This window comes from Chelonia mydas, chromosome 5 (assembly GCF_015237465.2).
Source record: "Chelonia mydas isolate rCheMyd1 chromosome 5, rCheMyd1.pri.v2, whole genome shotgun sequence".
Taxonomy (NCBI): Eukaryota; Metazoa; Chordata; order Testudines; family Cheloniidae; genus Chelonia; species Chelonia mydas.
Genome location: NC_051245.2, coordinates 57,437,018 through 57,450,726, shown reverse-complemented (window position 1 = coordinate 57,450,726; position 13,709 = coordinate 57,437,018). Strand labels below are relative to the sequence as shown.

The window sequence follows — 13,709 nt, the reverse complement described above, 5'->3', positions numbered from 1 at the left end:
GTTTGTCTTCATTAAATTAGTCTCATTAAATAGTGTATTGATAAGGAATCAGAATTACCATTAATTTTAAACAATTTAAATATTGAAAGGAAACAATATAACTTTGGTGCTATATGACTAAGATTATATGGCTGCTTTCAAATCTTTATGGAGTAGCAGCAAATAGTTCATTGTACATAAAAATGTAAAGAATTCAAGCTTCAAACAACACACCCCAACAGGAAGCAGACTATTAGGAGTTAACAGCTGTAGGCTAGGTCTAAGTTGGTATTAGATTCACACATCTTAGCTTTTCCTTTTTCCAAAATCAATATCTGCAAATAATAAATGAGATCCCAAAGGGTTGAGTTAAGCTCCAACCACCACAGAGTAACTCTGCAATTGGTCATTGACTCAATAATGCAGGTGAGCGCCACACTGTAGAACATCTTTAGCACACTATAATAGAAAATTAATAGCGTTCAAATCAGCAGCGGGGTTACCCTAAGGATTACATAATAGCTTGGGTTAGAACAATGATCTAGCTCCAAGAAGTGTAAAATGTCATAAAACTAGAAAAAGATAGAATATCTCCAACATTGCACATAATTTGTGAAGTGTGCACTGGCTTTTTTCTTTTTCTTCCAAAAAATCATGTTAAACAACAAAGGTTCATATTATAAAAGTGTACTGTTGAAAATACTGCCAATAAACCGCATTGCAGTTGTGTCCTTAGGACATATGAAACTCATATATCATTGTAGTGTTAGTAGTAATAATAGAATACAAGAACTTATTTGCTGTTGGACTTGCATAGTAGAGGGTTTAATGTTTTGTTAATTATTGTAAGGTATAACAGTATGCTCTCCATGATCATGTGTTCATTCTTTTTAAATACTAAATATACAATATCACTGATTAGATATAAAGGAAAATTGTAACTTTTCTTTATAGTCTGTATAACACCTTTTATGTCTTGTATGAGCTCATATCTGGTTGCTATTTTGGAGCCAGTATGATAACCTGGCCACAAATGCTCAGGCTAAGTATTTGAAGGATGACAAAAAATAAAGAATAAATTACTTATTTATATTTATATTAGTTTGCTGTGCTCCAATGTTACCAGGGACTAATAGGCACCCGGAGACAGAGAAAATCAGTATTCCCATACATCTAAAGCAATGTCAGAAAACTTCTGAACTGCACAGCACAAATATCTACCTATTCAAAAGCAACAATAGACTGCATAGCATGCAATAGAATATCAATTATTCATCTATCCATTTTTCGGTCCCGGGGAACACTTTGGACAGTGAAGGGCCCAGAAAGGAAATGTAAAAAGGATGTGATTTCTTAACTTAAGTAACACTTGAGGACAGGTAGACACTATATAGAGTATTTCTACGCTTTACAAAGTAAGGTGTTGCCATTATAATAAATTTTAAGGAAAACTATTTCATATCCTCCTCTGAAAAAAAAAGCAAACTTTAAAAACATAAAACACCCCAAATAAATTAGATGAATTCAATACTTAATTTACAGCATGAATTAGTTTCCTGAGCTGTTTTCTGTATTAACTGCAAAGCATGTCTCTAAAATATATTATAGGACACTGAAGGTCATATTTTCTGCCAGAAAGTAATGATTTCTATTGCAATTCTCAAACTGTCTCTGAAGGTCTCTGCTGCTCAAAATTCAAATAGGGCTTGACAAAAATAATATGGTCACTATAGGATTAAGTTCAGACTTACCCAGAGGCTGCCACTGTACCATACATTTGCCCAAGCAAAAAAGCTTATGGCATTCCTCGCAGGCTACTTGTCTTACTTTTCAGAGGAGCGATGTCCTCACCCAGCTTGGCACCAGCTGTAGGAATAAAAGATCAGTGTGAAGATTAAAATCCTCTGCTGCTCTAGCGCCTTCTCTGTGGTTCTTTTTAATAGTGACTTGTGCCATACACAAAATGGCACCTCTCTTTCAATGCAGAGAGGTCCAGGCTTTATATACCCAGCATGTGTATGTGAGTATACCACAAAACACTACTTCCTTATCGTGCGCTTGTTAGCTTGTCCAATCTATGGCAATCACTTCGGTCCCAGGGGTTGAAAGACACAAGACGCAGGGAAAAAAGGGAAGCAAAAGCTGAAGAAAGATCAATACTGCACTGTGAAACAAGAAGTGTAGGCTATTTACTTTTCATTGATCTGATGATGCAGGAGAAACACCTCAGAGTGGCATTAAATTGAGGGAATACATCTTCTGTGTTTTTTCACCTCAAGGTCAAGAGAGAGCCAAAAAACAAATTAGAACAAACAGAAACTAATCACAGGAGTACAATAAAACTATTAATCCACATTACAAATCCACATGGAAACATAATTAAATATCAGGCTGAATAAGGTTTACAATAAAACAAACACTCCCAGCTCTTATCTCTTTCTACTTGTACCCGGACCACTAGGAAAGAAAAAAAATGTATATGAAGAAATCTATAGCAAATAGAGTTTAATGTTGGGACGGAGGCCCACTCTAAAATAACCTAGCCACAAAACAAATGTCCTGAATATAATTAGAAACCTACATACGATTCCTGTGGCAGGGGGATTTAACTTTTCACCCATACTTATTTAAACAAATATAGTTGAAAAAATGCATCATTTTCTGAGGGATTTATCATACTACTTTATCCTGTAATTGTCTAAACTGACAAATAATGAACATCCTGGTGGGGATTCAAAGGGTTTTTTAGGGAAAACAAAACAAGCCACAAAACCCCAACTAGAAAAGGATCACCGTGGAAATTTACAAATCCAAATGAAAATATGATACACAATCAAAGCTTGGAGGACCCACTACCCCGGTATGAGGAAAATAGTGGTGGGCAAAACCTCAAAAAGATTTAGACGTTTTGTTAAAATAAGCATCCATGAAAAGTGGGCTTGAAATCTCATGAGAATCAGATCTCGTGAGATTTCCAATCTTTCCCAAATTGGTATATCTGGAAATACTTCACAAATGATCTTTTTAACTAAAACTAGGAAGGGCAGAGGAGCCTAACAGGACTTCTTGGTAGGCTAGTACAAACAGGTACAATTCCTAGAACTCATGATCAGTAAAGGAAGGCGCAAGTTCAGTAAGCAAAAGTAGTGGCTCTCAACCTTTCCAGATTACTGGAACCCTTTCCAGGAGTTTGCTAGTGCTTTTTATATAGTCTGTTGTAAAACTAGTCAAATAACTAGATGAATTCATGTACCCTCAGGGTACACATACCCCTGGTTGAGAACCATTGAGCTAAAGAACCATATCTTTGGTCCTACTAGTTAGTACAGGGGAAGCTCATTCTCCTCTCCTATTGATGCTACTATTACATGGAGACACCCTCTTCTAGAGGGGCCTCTGAACTTAACTGGGAATGTTCCAGATGGGAAGATCATGAATGCTGCAGTCCAGCCTTGGAGATTGTGATTCTCATGCTGCCTTGGAGAAAAGAGAGAGAGAGAGACTTCCACTTCCAAGGGATGTAAGGAGAGCATGGGATGGTCTCCATCTTGTGTGAGAGGAGCTGAGATCTTGGTAGGGGAGTGGACATTGCACTGAGGAGCTCTGTCCAAGCCAGGAACAGCTTTAACCTACTAATATAAAGCCAGAAGCTTCAGCTGAGAGTCTTCTGGGGCTTAGCAGGAAGCCTCCAAGGCTGGTGGCAGCTTCATTAGAGCCAGGGCAGAGACTGCTGCTGTGCCCAGAACTGACCAAGGTTGGCCTGCAGTGAAGGCAGTGAAAGTGGCCATCACCTTTATTGGTTGGGGAAGTGCTTGCAAGGGAAGGGGGAGAGCAAAGAAACTATAAGGGCTTGCCCGCATCTGATAAAGTGGTCTTCTTGTCTAATTAGGACCTAGCGTTACTGACCTATATTAAAACAACTCCCATCTTCAGAGGAGTTGTGCAGCTTGGAATGACCCCAATTGCTCTACCCTGTGTCACCTTGCCTGGACTGTTTTACTGTGCCAACTGTCCCCAGCTTCAACATCTTCAAGTGCACCCATGCAAGCGTTTAGAACTCTGACATTCAGAGGATTGCACAGGGGTGGGGTAATGGTGGCAATGTAAATGTAAGTTGGTTACGTTTCACTCACTACTGTAAATTGCATTTATTGTTTTACTGAAGTGCCACCTGCTGATTTAAATGGGTTGTGATACACTAATCTCAATCTGTTATATCATGTTTTCTTAAATTAAGTAAAGGTGTGTTAACTCTAATCTAAGTGCATATTGGGTGTATATTGTTTATAATTGCTCCTTTGAGTTAGACACATTGCATAGATTAGCTCAGGTTTATTCCTGGAGACTCCCAAGGCATGTCAGTGGGCTCAGCCTGGTGGAGGCACCGCCAAAATTAATTTTCTTTATAAGTAAAAGGACTGCAGCAAAGGGGTGGATAGAGGATTCCCACCTACCCAGCATTACCATTGGGATACTCAGGATCTCCTTTAATTTCGACATCATCAGGTACCTGGGCACTCAGGTAAGTGCTGCCTGCTCCTGAGTAACCCAGGGAGGAACTGGTGGGTTACATACAGTTTCACACTCACCTAGAGACAGGAAGAAGAGACACTTCCCTGAACTTACTCTCTGCCTTACTTCCTGACACCAGTGTTCTTCCCCTGTGGGAGGAGCCACACCTTTAGGGGCTGGTTGGGAAAGGACACACTCACTGAGCCAGCACAGTAACTCTGTTACAGGTTCACAATTTTGTTTATGAAGTGGGTTTTAGCCCAAGGAAGCTTATGCCCAAATAAATTTGTTAGTCTCTAAGGTGCCACAAGGACACCTCGCTGTTTTTGCTGATACAGACTAACACGGCTACCACTCTGAAGCTTGTCACAATTGCTATTGTTAGACAAGGTGTCATACCCATTGTTTTATAGTACACTGTATTACAAACCCCAAGTCTTCAAAAATCATGAGCCAGGTCCCAAGAATTATGAGTTAATTTTTAAATTTCATGATTTTTAAACCAAATTCGATATGTATGTTTTATTTCCTTTCTGGGTTTTGAGCTTTTAGGGTTCACATTTTCAACCTTTTTTACACAACCCTGAGAGGTAGAAATTTATGTAAAAAAAAAAATGAAAGCTGAGATTTTCATCAAATCACACGAAGCTGGGGCCTGAAGGTAAAACACCAAATATATCACAAGACTAATGATAAAAGAGTGAGAGTTGGTGTCACTGACAGTACAGATATACAACGTGCCAAGCAAAAACAGAAAGTTCTTGCCCTGACAAACAAACTTATTGTCAAAATGCAAACAGTGGCCAGTACATTGATCAAAGTGGCATGTACCAGTTTTCATTACTGGAATACAAGAGTTTGGAAAAGTGATCAGAAGTGGAAGAGGGAGAGAGTAAAAAAAATTAACTCGGGGACTGTCTGAACACTAAAGGGCAGCATACAAGAAGGCATGAAGGAAGGAATGGAAGAAGGAGATGGGGAGCTTAAAGAGAAAAGCTCAGACTAGAAGTGTAAGTGGTTTATGAAGAAATGAGGGCTGAGATACAGGAAGGAGTAGAAACGTGGAGTTTTCTGAAAGGGAGGAAAAGGAAGACAATTTAAACAAGTTAGTGTTTCCTTCAGTTCAACAGTTGGCATTAAAGTTACCCAGATTGATTTGCCCATTCCTAGTGGTAATTAATGTTCAAGGCATTCAAGTATGCAGAACAATAAAGGACCTTGAGGTTAAACATCAAAGCCAAGCTGAGATAATTGCTAAGCTGCTAAAGTCAACGATACTTGAATGCCACAATCATGACTGAAAAAATAAAAGCAATAAAATGTACATTATACATTACAATAATATTTACAGGTATTACATGTACTGTAATCTTAACATTTTATTTGAAGGATGTAATTTTAATACTTAACCATTCATACTTAAGCAGCTCATTATGATAAAACCCCAGGTTGTACCACAAAAAGAAAGTTATGAAAAATAATTATGGTTAATGCCTGCAGCCAGAAGTTAGCAGGTGGCTGGAAAATATTTTGAATATTTTCATTGCTGGTAAAAAAGTTTCTGGAAGGGTTTTATCATCCATATTATTTTAGTATTTGTTATTAAGATTAAACTTTATTGGTAGTTAGTTGTCAGAAAAGATGCGATGAGCAGGAATGAAGATTTCTTGGTTTGTTTCATGTTTCATTTGCAGTGCTGCTGCTAAGATGTTACTGAAATATTATCTCTGTTGTGAATTTCTTCTGTCAATGTAGCTTCTTACATTGGATTCATTTTTATGACCTAAACCTTCATAATAATTCTTGTTTCAATACTGTTTCCACTTAATACAGTGGCTCTGGTTGCCCCGAGGCAGTGATTTGTGTTTATGTAGAGAGTCTGGCATCTTTGCTGAGATTAGACATGAATTTTGATAGGGTTCCATTCCACTGTTTCTTATTTTTGTACCAATTTTTGTCTCACAGATTCCAACGGGAAATTTTGGTTTGGTCTTTGCCAGATATTTTCAAAATTTGGAAATCTACAGTTCATAAGCAGGTATGGGGCAAAATGGCGTTAATGTACTTGCCCTTTTACCGTCTTGATACGCCAGTTAGGAAAAACTAATGTATTTAGTTAAACTAGACATTGCATGGTTCTGGATTATGCATTTCTAGAATGAGATCAAATAGTTCTGGGATATTACCTTCCTCAAGTGGCTTGTGATACTCCGTTTCATCTGTGTGTTCTTATTTTATTTTTAAAAGTAAATTCTATAAAACATTGTTTGATCTAAGAAGAGTCTTTGTATGCTTCCCTGAGGTGTTTATTTTTGTTTGCAAAAAAGTTCCTATCACACCATAGGGGCTGTGCAATAACAGATAACATTATACAACAAAATAGATTTGTAAAAAAAAGATTAAGTGAATTTTTTTAATCATTTTAGGGACAGGTAGAGACTGTATGAATTACAGTGGATACAAGTTTCCTTTTAGCTTGTCTGTTTGGAATTATACCCAAATGAAAAAATGTTAGTTATAATATTATTGTGTGTAACTAGTCAAAAAAACTGATGCTCCAGTCCTTCATGTATTTATATTAGCAATGGGGCTGATTCTAGATTTTTAATCTCTGAAAGTTTGGGATTTAAAGTCTGGAGTGAAATCCTGGCCTCACTGACATCAATGGCAAAATGCCTATTGACTTCAATGATGTAAGGATTTTACCTGGGTAGTTTTTTTGGTTCAGGACCAACCTTAGATGTATATGTTGATTTATATTTAAAGATACTAAGCCGGATTCTTCCTTTTTGATAGATGAGGCCCAAATCCTGCTTTCTGATCCACATAGGTGGATTTTTGCCCCTTTACTTCAGTGGGGCAAAACGGGCAACTTTTTAAGGGTAATACTGCTGGTTTTTCAAATGTTTGATATTTCTTAATGTTATAAAAATGAACTGAAGTAGACTGAAATTCTGAGACCTTTTTGAAGTTCCATTGTTTAAATTAATTGACTAAAAGTCCAATAAACTCGATAGTTAATGATGAATCAATTACTACTGCTGTTATATTTCAAAAAATGAGAAGTATATTGGTTAATTATGAGGGGTAATCAATTTTAGGTACAAGAAAAGAAAACAGCAACATCTGTTTTATTTAAAAGAAAGCTTTAATTTTTTATGGAATTTTTAATCACACATTTTTTGCTCTCTTCCTTTTATTTCCAATCTCTTTTAGGAAGATAAACCAAGAACAAAGTAACCTCTCCCTGCCTCTACAATGGACTTTTGAAGTCTGTAAAATTTCAAATCAAAGGAAGTAGCTGGAATATCAGAGAGAAAACAAATAAAAAATAGCACAGTTTTGTTGAAATATATGCAGTTTGTCACGGGTTGATAACATGATGGATGGTAGAGCAATTATTTTATATACATAAAAGGAAGACATGCAGTATACAAGTGTCAAAACATTTACACAGATTGCAAACTACTTACACACTTTATAAAATACTTCATTTTCACAGACCAGAGTGTCAAAACAAAGTGGGGAGCGGGGGAGGAGGGAAGATGCCATTGCTTTAATGTTGGGGATCTCACAAAGTTAGAACTGCTGCAAATTTTCACTGGACACTTTAGATCTGACACAACTGGCACTGAATGGAAATGGAAAGACTCCCATTGATTTCAATGAGGGCTGGAACCAGTCCTTAAAGCATAGAGTATAAACCCCTGAGTTCTCCTACAAAAGCTCTTGACATTTGGGCAAAAATTCTGACTTCCATCCTATAGAACGTATTTTTATGCACTGTGCAGAAACTGCACCACAGATTCTGCACTCATTCCATGTGAATTTGGCCCTTACTTTTTCAGTAATCTCTTTGGTAGATTGGTGATAATGAGTGAGTTGAGTCAAAAGTCAACAGATTCAGAGCAAAATCGCTGTACTGTAATCTCTTTGTGTAGCTGGTGTGTGTGTGTGGCTTGAAGATCAGCAAGATAGGCACTGGTCAATGCTGTGTTTGAGTGAAATGTTCACAAAACAAACTCAGCCACTTCAAATAATTGAACATTTCATACTTTGGAGACTTATTCCAGTTTTACAAACCCCAAATTGGTACAGTTAAGTGCTTTTTCTACCTTGGAGACTCTATATTTTGTATTTGTGAGTATGACGAGATAGTTTATAAATAGCAAACATAGATAAAACACTACATTTAAATGGTTTCAGAGTAGCAGCCGTGTTAGTCTGTATCCGCAAAAAGAAAAGAAATACTTGTGGCACCTTCGAGACTAACCAATTTATTTGAGCATAAGCTTTCGTGAGCTACAGCTCACTTCATCAGATGCATTCAGTGGAAAAGTATGGTAACACCCATTGTTTCACGTCTCTATGTATATAAATCTCCCCACTGTATTTTCCACTGAACGCATCCGATGAAGTCAGCTGTAGCTCACGAAAGCTTATGCTCAAATAAATTTGTTAGTCTCTAAGGTGCCACAAGTACTTCTTTTCTTTTTACATTTAAATTATTTTTTTTCTTGTTTGGTTTTTGTTTTTACAGAGGCGATGGAAAGATGTGAAGTGAGAACAGAAAGCTTTTTGTAAAGAAGGGAGCAGAGAGAGCGCCTTGTAAATTATTTTACCACTAAGATCACTCCTAGCTTTAAGAAAGTCCCGCCCCTGCAGCCCCCCAATGAGGCTTGATCTAGCCGCTCTCTTCCGCCTAATTTGTGGATTTTATTTTCACAAGATCATAAGAACGGCCATATTGGGTCAGACCAAAGGTCCATCTTGGCCAGTATCCTGTCTTCCGACAATGGCCAATGCCAGGTGACCCAGAGGGAATGAACAGGACAGGTAATTATCAAATGATCCATTCCCTGTCACCCATTCCCAGCTTCTGGCAAACAGAGGCTAGGGACACCATCCCTGACATCCTGGCAAATAGCCATTGATGGACCTACCTTCCATGAATTTATCTAGTTCTTTTTTGAACCCTGTTATTGTCTTGGCCTTCACAATATCTTCTGGCAAAGAGTTCCACAGGTTGACTATGAATTGTGTGAAGAAATACTTCCTTTTCTTTGTTTTAAATCTGCTTCCTATTAATTTCTTTTGGTGACCCCTAGTTCGTGTGTTATCAGGAGGAATATATAACACTTCCTTATTTACTTTCTCCATACCAAGCATGATTTTATAGACCTCTATCATATCCCCCCTTAGTCGTCTCTTTTCCAAGCTGAAAAGTCCCAGTCTTATTAATCTCTCTTCATATGGAAGCTGTTCCATACCCCTAATCATTTTGGTTGCCCTTTTCTGAACCTTTTCCAATTCCAATATATCTTTGTTGAGATGGGGCAACCACATCTGCACACAGTATTCAAAATGAGGGTGTACCATGGATTTATATTGAGGCAATATGATATTTTCTGTCTTATTATCTATCTCTTTCCTAATGATGCCCAACATTCTGTTCGCTTTTTTGACTGCCGCTGCACATTGAGTGGATGTTTTGAGAGAACTCTCCACAGTGACTAAGATCTCTTTCCCATTTTCTTTAGCTACCCAAGGAATATTTTGGCTTAGGAAAGTACATGTACAAAGTCAAGTACAAATCTGATTGGAGGAAATAAATGCCATTTGAGAAGGAACTGAGCAGGCTGGTGGATAGGGGACATGCAGCTATTGCTGTAGCAATAGCAGCAAAATCAGAGCTCAGGGCTGTGGATAGGCCCAGGAAGTAGCCTGCAATGCTAACGAGCTGAGAAAGGAGGGGCAGTCAGAAGTAGAGTTTCTTTCGGTCATTTAAAATTTATGTCATACTCCTACTGACTGCTCTTGTACAGAATCCCTGTGCCCTGCAATGTGTGACCAGGTCTGCTCTATTCACCACTTGGTGGCCCCTCCTTGTGGCTCATCTGGGGAATTAGCTCAGCCACCTGATCTGACCCCCTCTTCCTGTGGTTACTCAGCCTGCCATTTCCTCACTTATTCCATGGCCTCTCATGTGCCAGGAGCTGCAGCACTTTCTTCTTCATGGCTTAGCCCTCCAGCTAAGTCACATAAAAGTTCTCCCCCCTCCCGGGGTATCATTAAAGTCTGCTTCCAGACTACTTCCAGCCATCCCCAAATGCGCTATCCCTACAGTGTCACTCCAGCAGGGGAACCCAGGCCCGGCCTCTACTCTGGGTTCCAGTCCAGGGACCCTCAACCCAGCAGGTCTGCTCAGACTGCTCTCTCAGTCCTCACTGTTCCTTCCCTGGACTGCTTCCTACTTTTCTTCCTCCTGTTTAGGAGTATGACTGCAAGTTTTTCCTCCTTGCAGCCTACCAACTTCTTCTTTTTATAGTTCCCGCCCAGCTCCTCCCTCCGCTGGATTTCATCAGCAATTAGGCCCTAGCGTGCCTTACATGCAGCCTAAAGTTAATTGGCCTAATTTACCCCTTCAGGCCTTGCACCACATCATCACAACATGCAGCAGTGCTAATAAAGGTGTTGGCAGAGATCTGTGCATTGAAGCAATTCTTCCCTCCTTTAAGTTTGTAAGAGTTTGGAACAACCTAACCAAGACGAAAGCCTCCATCACACATACATTCAACTCCATCTCTGAGAGTCAGGAAAATATCATGCCCACTTTATAGATGGGAAAATTCAGGCTTTGAGAGGTTAACATGACTTGCCCAGGTTCTCACAATGACCAAGTGGAAGAGCCAAAAATAAGATTTAGGAGACCTGAATCCCAATCCCAATAATAGACAATGCTCCATCTGAGACAAAAGTACTATATCTGGTCTCCATTGTTAGGGGGCTTATTCCTTCACCCACTTACTTCCCAGGTCCTTCTCGCATGAACAGAGAGCAACAATACCCGAAGTCCAAAGGTGCAAACAATTCAATGTTTATTGGGGTGAACTTCCAGCAAGCATGATTCCAGTTTCCTTCTTTAGTGTCCCCCTTCCCAGCTCTGAGACCACAGAGGCTTACCTGTGTCCCTGTTCCCATTTCCCCCTTTAGCTAAACATGATTCCAATTTCCCCACCCCCATTCCCTGTTCCCATTTCCCCCCCACACACATACCCACTCACTTCCTGATTGACTGCAGACTATATAGTAAAACTTGAATTCTGCTTAGCTATACCTTAACCAATCATTTTCCTGAAATTTAACTAACCAATCCTAACATATTATAACATGATTATGTAACCAATTATATCCCACCACCTTAATTAGTTTACACCCAGCAAAATTAATTATACAGCAGACAGAAACAATCACAGAACCAGACAGAGATTATACAGACAAACAATGGGGAAATGGGGACTACAGTGATAGAACAAACACAGAAATGAGGATTTCACATCCCAGCTATTGATAAGTGAGTTCTTGCCAGACAGGATGCTATCAAACTAAGTTTCCTTTTACATCTTCTAGGCACTTCCCTTCTCTGGAGGCGACAGGCATTATCAGGACAGGATTGTATTCCTAACAGCCCAATGGCACCTTATTTCAATGTGACTAGTTTGGAATGTGAGGAGGTGACCGGTCGCTTCCCAGCTTATGGCTGCCTCTGTTGCTTAGCCAAAGGCCTTAGCCTGAGAACAGGGCTTCAGACTGTCACAATAAGAGAAGGACCTTACACTGGCAGACAGTGATTTTTATTCTTTCTTTTATACCTCTAACTAGCCAAGTGATAAGAATACACCTAAATTCTTAGAGTATAGGCCTTTACAGACAGGCCTGAATATCTATATCCTAACATCCATTAAAGGGGGAAATATCTACTTCCACATCAGACATTTATCTTCTACATCTTAATTTTTATCTCATTTACTATAGTTTTTCAGTTAAATAGTTTCTCCTTCACTGATCAATGTGGTGCAGGATCTCTCAATGAGGTAAGCTGAGAAAAACTTTTAGTTGAGACCATACTGTGCTCCACAGCTAGAACGTGAGGTTATGGTGAACTGACAGAATGTCAACTACTGCTCACCACATTAGTGACTGAATGGGAGAAGAACAGGCTGAATCTAAACAGAGAAAATAACATCCTTTGTGTACGTAACCCAGGTAAAGGACTCCCATCTGCCTTCACTCTGTGTCAATTTAAATTTACCCCCTTTGATTTCCCTAGATAGGACAGATATGGATTTCATGAATATGATGAATTGAGCCCTCAGTGCAGCGCAGCTGTGCAGCAGGCACAAGTGGGCACCCTTATAGCTACTGCTTCCTATTCTCTGATCTGGATGCATTCTTCAGTTATTTGGTCATCTTTAAATGACGAATGTGATATGCTTTGAAACATTTACCTATTCACTTTAAAAAAGCCAGAAAATAGAAAAAAAATCCCTTTAAATCTCTAAGTCACTTCAGGGATGCTGCAGTAAAACTAGCTCTTAAGAGGAATGGATAGAGACCAACAATTACCTCAAAGCGATAAGATTGTAGAGACCATCTTATGTTTCCCCCCCCCCCCCAAGCAGCAACAGCAGGAGGCATAGTTTGAATTACAGAGGGCCAGAAAGTGAGATAACTCTCTCCTCCTTAGAATGAAATAAGCCAGAAGAGAAGTTACCTTTGTCTTCAAAAGGGTTAGAGTGGGAAAATATCAGTGAATATTTGAGGTCTCCTGTTGAGAGAGAAGAAGGGTCTTGACGTTCAAGGAAAATTGGTTTGAGTTCAGCTGAGTTGGGAGAATTTGAAAATTGTAACTCTTCAGAAAGTTACAAAGAAAATTAAGGGCAAAATAGGCTGCACAGAGCAAAATGTAAAGTGTGTGATCCCCTGACAACCCCTTTTGAATGCTATGGGCCAGATTCTCAAGTGAGTCACCATCTCTTTGCATCACTAAGGCAGCGCACAGAGGGACTAATCTGCTGAAAATTCCTAGAGCATTTCCCTGGCACAGGGAGACTCTCTTAAAGGAAAATGATGGGCTCCCCAGCCACCCCACCTCTCTAGCTCACTGCTGCAGATGGAACAAAATCAAGATATGGCGAGCTGAGGACGCTGGAAGATTTTGTGTGTGTGAGAGACAGAAAGAGCCTGGAAGGAGTCAAAGTAGTCCCAGAAAAAGGATCAATTAAGCAGCCAAACTTTTGGATGTTTATCCAAAAATTAATCTAATTTTTTCATGCGTGCCCATCATATATTAATGCAGAGCAGCCCTTACTTATAGAGTACTGCTTATTTCTAATAAAATCTTAAGCTAGTTAATAACGCAAAGAGGGGTTACAGTG

The 13,709-nt window shown here is 39.2% G+C and overlaps 1 long non-coding RNA gene across 2 annotated transcripts in view; it reads right to left on the bottom strand.

Annotated features, from left to right (window-relative positions):
* LOC122465982 overlaps positions 1 to 13,709 on the bottom strand; it is a 366,320-nt gene that overhangs the window by 234,312 nt on the left and 118,299 nt on the right. For both annotated transcript variants that reach the window (XR_006291147.1, XR_006291146.1), the window contains exon 3: positions 1,731 to 1,845. This is a non-coding gene — a long non-coding RNA (uncharacterized LOC122465982). The remainder of the gene's footprint in view (positions 1 to 1,730; positions 1,846 to 13,709) is intronic.